A 6,000-nucleotide genomic window follows, 5' to 3' on the forward strand; every position below is an offset into this window, starting at 1 on the left:
AAGTGGGATTCCGTGCACATGGGTGGGAATCTGTGTGTAAATCTATACATGAGTGTGTTTCAGGGTGCACGTAGGCATGAGTGTGAATCTGTGTGCATGTGTGTGTTTATATTTGTGACCGTGTGTGCGTGTGAATCTGTGCAAGCAGGTGTGTAAGCGTGGACTCGTCGTGAGAGGCCGTTATGCCTCAGCGCCCCACCGTCGTGTTCTCGATAGGGGGATTACACAACACCCCCCACCCCCCAGCCCTGCCATGAATAAATGATAGCCTGGCCACGACCATTCATTACTGCTAACCTTCATCAATAAGCTTCCTTTAAAATTCCTAAACAATTATATGACGCATGCGGACGGAGGTCAGACAGAGCTCTGCTCCAACGAGAATTTAGATCCAGAAGAATCAGGTAAAAACATGCTCCACTATACTACTCCGCATTTGGGCACTACCTGCAAATCGAGTCAGGGGTAAGAGAAGGTAAATATTGCAAGAGTTGCAAGCACAGCAGTTGCAAATATGCTAATGTCGTGTCGCAAAAACACACCCAAATCGCACATTTATTTGTATTTATTTTACACCAGCAATTTGTGGATATGGTGCGTGGCAGCTTTTTGTCCAGACAGAATCTTGTTACATCTCTTTCTCTCCCCTGGAATAGAGATGCCAGGTGTAACCAGCAAAGAGAATGGGTTCTCTGTGTGTCCCCCGCTCTCATTGGCTCTACATTCTCCACCCACCTCCCCCACGCCTGTACCTCTCGGTAGACCAGGCAATACAGTACAATACAATCAGCACACAAACGCACACACACACACACACACACACACACACACACACACACACACACACACACACACACACACACACACACACACACACACACACACACACACATACACACACACACACACATCTTTCTGTGTCTGAAATAACACAAACCTCCATCCCCCTCCTCCCCCTGTGTGAACAACTGGTGATAACATCGCCTGCCTATGAATATTTGTCTCTTTGCCAAACCCCTTTTTACGCCTCCAAAAGGTAGTGGGATACTTGCTATGTTTACATAAATAAAAAGAGAACTTTGAAGATTTTGCCAACCCTAATCTATTCTTAAAAATCCGTCCACGATGCCATTTCCAAAATGTGGATCACTTTGGTGGGGACAGTCCCATGTCCCATCAACATGCTGTTGGGCTCAAGGGCTGTTAGCCCCTTCTGTTGTAAACTCACACAGTCAACAGCGTCATGCTGCCAGTCACTAAATTATGATGAACGTGCCTGACCGCGGGCGACAAAGACCGCCCTTGTTGCTTGCACTTAGTAATCCGAGACATTTAAAAGAAGAAGGAGGAGAAGAAAAGGCCAAAAAGGGACCCATGAAATGTGTCAGATTGGACCGGAATCTTAAGTGAGTCTCGGGGGGGGGGGGGACATGTAGGGAGGTGCTGGCAATGGTGGTTCTGGAGGAGGATGTTGGAGATGGTGGAGGTGGAGGTGGTGCTTGTGCTGGAGGTAATGGAGGAGAGACATGGCCGGAGGCCGAGCTAGGGGTGGTGATGCAGAAGCTGGGCCAAATTATGGTGGTGATGTGGATGGTGTTTGAGGTGCTGGGGGAGAGAGATGGTGGTGGTTTGGTGGTGGAGGTAGTTGTGGAGAGGGTGGAGGTAAAGGTGGAGATTAGGGCGGCGGTAGAGGTGCTGGGGGATAGGGATGGAGGTGGTGGGCGAAAAAGAGATGCTCGTGCTGGTGGCGGTGGTGGTGGTGCTGGTGGACACTGGGATTGTCCAATTACTGGCCGTGATTCAAATTGTTCGGTGAGAAACATTCGACCTACTTCTGGACGACAAAGCATGGCTGCCCTAAATACAGAGAGAACTGGGCACCGTGTGATTACATGTGGCCGGTGAGGGGACTCAATGAGTAGGAGGTGGAAGGGACTTACCTGCGAATGCACAATTTGTCTCAACTTATATTATCACTGTTACTATAAAATACATTTTGGGATAGTGTTATATAATAAAGCTTATTATACACTATACAATAATACTGCAAATGGTGTTGTAATTGTCCCATCATTGGTGATTAGTATTCTTAGAGATATATATATGTATTGAATGTTTACATTTAGACGTACACACGTAAGCAGTATGTAGCAGTAACATTACAAATAGTAAGCAATAGCAGTTTGATTTAGGCTGACAGCAGTACTATTATAACTTTGGGTTGACCACAGGTTTTATCAAACAGTCATGCCATACAGTCTGCATCAGCATACAGTGAACTAGTCTCGCTGAGGTAATAACTTACTTTAAGGGCTCTAGTGTCTTTCACTCTGATCTTTTCCAGCATGTTTTATGTCTACTGCCTTTTCATCTGCTTTTATATTAACTACAGGCCTAAGGTTATGGGCAGCCCGATGTCTTCAAATGTGGATTACATTATCATGATGTTTCATGCTCTTGATTTATGATGGCTTGTAACGAAAGGTAAAGATAAAAGAGACTATGAATTGTAAAGAGGTAGTTTTAAGTAGAGCGGAATTGAATATGGTTATTATTATTATGAAAGAAGCACTCTCTCACATTTATATAACAGGACTTAGCATGATAGGGCAGTTTGCATATGGTAGATCTTGATTCATCTCAGTTGTTGCACGTTTTGTCATGTAGGATGATCTGAATGGTTAATAATCTCTCTTGAGGCTTCGTTATTGATGTTTATTATATTGTGTTATCTTCTGTTGATTCTGTTGTATTATATATTGTAACGTTCTATTATATTCTAACCAGTTTGACAAAAATATTTGTGCCATTGAATTCATCTAATACGAGTAAGCTGATAATAGGCTGATAATAAACAACATAAGCTTTGAAAATATCCATGCCTTTTGTATCCGATTATTTTGGGAAATAAACTTATTCATTCCAGATGATGAGACATCTGTTTGAGGCTCTATCTTTCTATGACCACATCGTGTATACAATGTAACTCAAATGATTGCACATTGCACCTTTACCAAACATGTCGAATCGAACTATGAAGAGAAATGCATTTTAAAGCGACTGTGAAAATGATAAATTTCGGATCTGCCTCTGACTTGTTACTGTCACGTGTCAGGTGTCTCACCTGACAGCTATGAATCATTCTGAATCATTTCTGATTTAGTATTCATCACCATATTTCGCTTTTGCTACAATATGCCTGTAAAAATACAGGGTAGAAAATCTAATGATGGGTTTTACTCTAAGGCTTTATGAACACGAAGCTCGTCACTGATCGTCACTCTTTTTTACCAGCATCTTTCTGACAAAATAAATAAATAAAATGCATAACATATGAAAGATAGCCCATACATTCGGTCGCGTGTTCAACAGTTCACGTTCCCATCCTCTCAGCCAGTGCGCACTCCCGCTCAGCCAACTTGACACATGTGCGCAAAGATGAAAAAACAAATCCAAAACAAAACAGAGGAAAATCTTAACCATGCACTACATTTCAGGCTCGAAGCTTGAGAAATCCAGAAACTCACCAGTCAACGCAACTCACGTCGAGTAAAGCCAAAGTTGATTTTTTTCCCCTGTCTCTCGACCGCTGGATGCTTACGGCTCCGTGTGTGCGATTGGTGGGATGGGGAATGAGGAATGCCTGCGTCTGGATGCTATCGCGCCCCCCAGTTAAAAGTAATAGGGTTTCCTCCTCCACAAAGACGTCGAGAGAAAAGGGACCCTATCGCAGTCAATAGCTTTTTAGAAAACCATAGCAACGCAGGAAAAAACCGTGCACAACTTCTCAACGTTGTGACCGGGTTAGAGCGCCCTCAGTGACAGGGACATTATTCCGCGCACTGAATGGGCAGGTTTTTGAGGAGAAGGCGGGGGAGGGGGTGTGTGCAATGTCCCCGACCCTCCTGTGTAAACATTCGCATTCAATAAGAGAAAATGAAGTGCACTTCAGATTTTTAAAGAATGCAATAAATTCTACAGGATACATTATTTCAAAGACACACCTGCTATCAGTAACTCGGTTAGTTGCATGGGTTATGTGTCTATCCCTCAAACCTATTCGCGCCAATTCAAAACAATAGTGACCCATTTGGGTTCCATACCGGCTGTGTATTATAGACGGTGGGTCCCAGGGGGGTGTGGGTGTTTGTTTGAGTGTTTGTGTGTGTGTGTGTGTGTGTGTGTGTGTGCGTGGGGGTGTGTATGTGTGTGTGTGTGTGTGTGTGTGTGTGTGTGTGTGTGTGTGTGTGTGTGTGTGTGTGTTGTGTGCGTGCATGTGACTATTTACCAGTTGAGTCTCTGTGTGTGTGTGTGTGTGTGTGTGTGTGTGTGTGTGTGTGTGTGTGTGTGTTGTGTGCGTGCATGTGACTATTTACCAGTTGTATCTGTGTGTGTGTGTGTGTGTGTGTATTTGTTTGTGTGTGTGTGTGTGTGTGTGTGTGTGTGTGTGTGTGCATTCATACATGCCTGCAGTGCATGTTTACTTGTGTAAATGTGTGTTTGTCTGTGTGTGTGTGTGTGTGTGTGTGTGTGGGGGTGTGTGTGTGTGTGTGTGTGTGTGTGTGTGTGTGTATGTGTGTGTGTGTGTGTGTGTGTGTGTGTGTGTGTCTCATCGTGTGTGTGTATGTGTGCATCCTTGTGTGTGTGTGTGTCCCAGTTGGGGGTGGGGGGGGTGCGACCATGTGCGTGCCTGGGCGCGCACGCGTGTGTGTGTCAGCATGCGTGTGACAGCAGCAGGAATCATTAGAGGTGTGCGTCAGCAGCCCGGGACGGGAGGTCAGGTAGAAATACAATTAGATTCTAACCTCAAACCTTTAACAGGGTGCCAATTTCAACAGGAGAATGACAGTTTGTTGCGTGCCCTTTCACGGGTGCCATATTACATGAAAATAAAAAATAAAACTGAATCACTTCTGAACCCTTTTTCTAGCCACCTATGCGCTTAAGTAAGTACCTTTTCCATAGACCTATTGTCTTAAGTATAACAAATTTCCTTTGGGACCTATAGAAAATAAAGGTGACTTTCACTGCAAACTATAGCCTAAAGTAGCTCCTTTTTCCAAAGACCTATAGCCTAAAGTAGGCCCTTTTTAGAGAGACATAGTCTAAAGATGGCCCCTTTTTCCAGGACACCTATAGCTAAAGAGAAAGGTCCTTTTTCAAGAAACCTAGTACATAAAAGAGACCTATTGTCTAAAATAGGCTGATTTTGATTAATAATCTAAAGTAATGGCCCTTTTTGTAGAGACCTGCAGTCTAATCTAGGCACTTTTCATTTGCAACCGTCTAATCAGCCACCCTGGCAGAATGACCCCATCACCCCTTTCAGTCAATAAAAACAAAGTCCACTCGACCAATTGTGTGATTTGATTTCTGTGTTTGGTTGGTTCTTGCAAAAAATTGACGAGCTCAGCTTTTCATTGGGACTCACCACAAATTCTCCATGTGTAACACATATAACACATAGAGCCTATCAATCCATGTTACTTTGATATAGCGTTAAAAGGGATAAATGCACCATTCAGAGATGAGCTATAGTTCCGGCTCAAACAGCAGCAGATGCTGGCAAGAATGTCTAATTGGATCAGTGGCAGCACTCTCTCCAAGACAAAGGGCTTCATAAAAATATCCTGTTTCAACCATTGCTCACTCCAGCCATTATGTAATTCAGTCAGGGTCATTAGAATTTCCCTTAATTTGATTATTTGTATTCTTGTCAATCTGTCCATTTCCGTTCTTTTGCCAAACAGATTGAGTTCTGAAGTTTGCTGCTCCTCCTCCTGCTCCTCCTCCTACACCTGCCTCTCCTCCTCCTCCTGCCTCTCCTCCTCCTACACCTGCCTCTCCTCCTCCTCCTTCTCCTGCTCCTCCGCCTCCTCCTCCTCCTCCTCCTACTCCTGCCTCTCCTCCTCCGCCTGCACCTCCTCCTCCTGCTCCTCCGCCTCCTCCTCCTCCTCCTCCTACTCCTGCCGCTCCTCCTCCGCCTGCACCTCCTCCTCC

At 44.6% G+C, this 6,000-nt stretch overlaps 1 protein-coding gene across 1 annotated transcript in view; it reads right to left on the minus strand.

Annotated features, from left to right (window-relative positions):
- chl1b (cell adhesion molecule L1-like b) overlaps window positions 1-3,790 on the minus strand; it is a 67,512-nt gene extending 63,722 nt beyond the window's left edge. The window contains exon 1 of the mRNA XM_079748462.1: window positions 3,528-3,790. The gene's annotated coding sequence lies outside the window, so the exon portion shown is untranslated. The remainder of the gene's footprint in view (window positions 1-3,527) is intronic.
- Between the last annotated feature and the right edge of the window lie 2,210 nt (window positions 3,791-6,000).

This window comes from Pollachius pollachius (assembly GCF_949987615.1).
Source record: "Pollachius pollachius genome assembly, chromosome: 12".
Taxonomy (NCBI): Eukaryota; Metazoa; Chordata; class Actinopteri; order Gadiformes; family Gadidae; genus Pollachius; species Pollachius pollachius.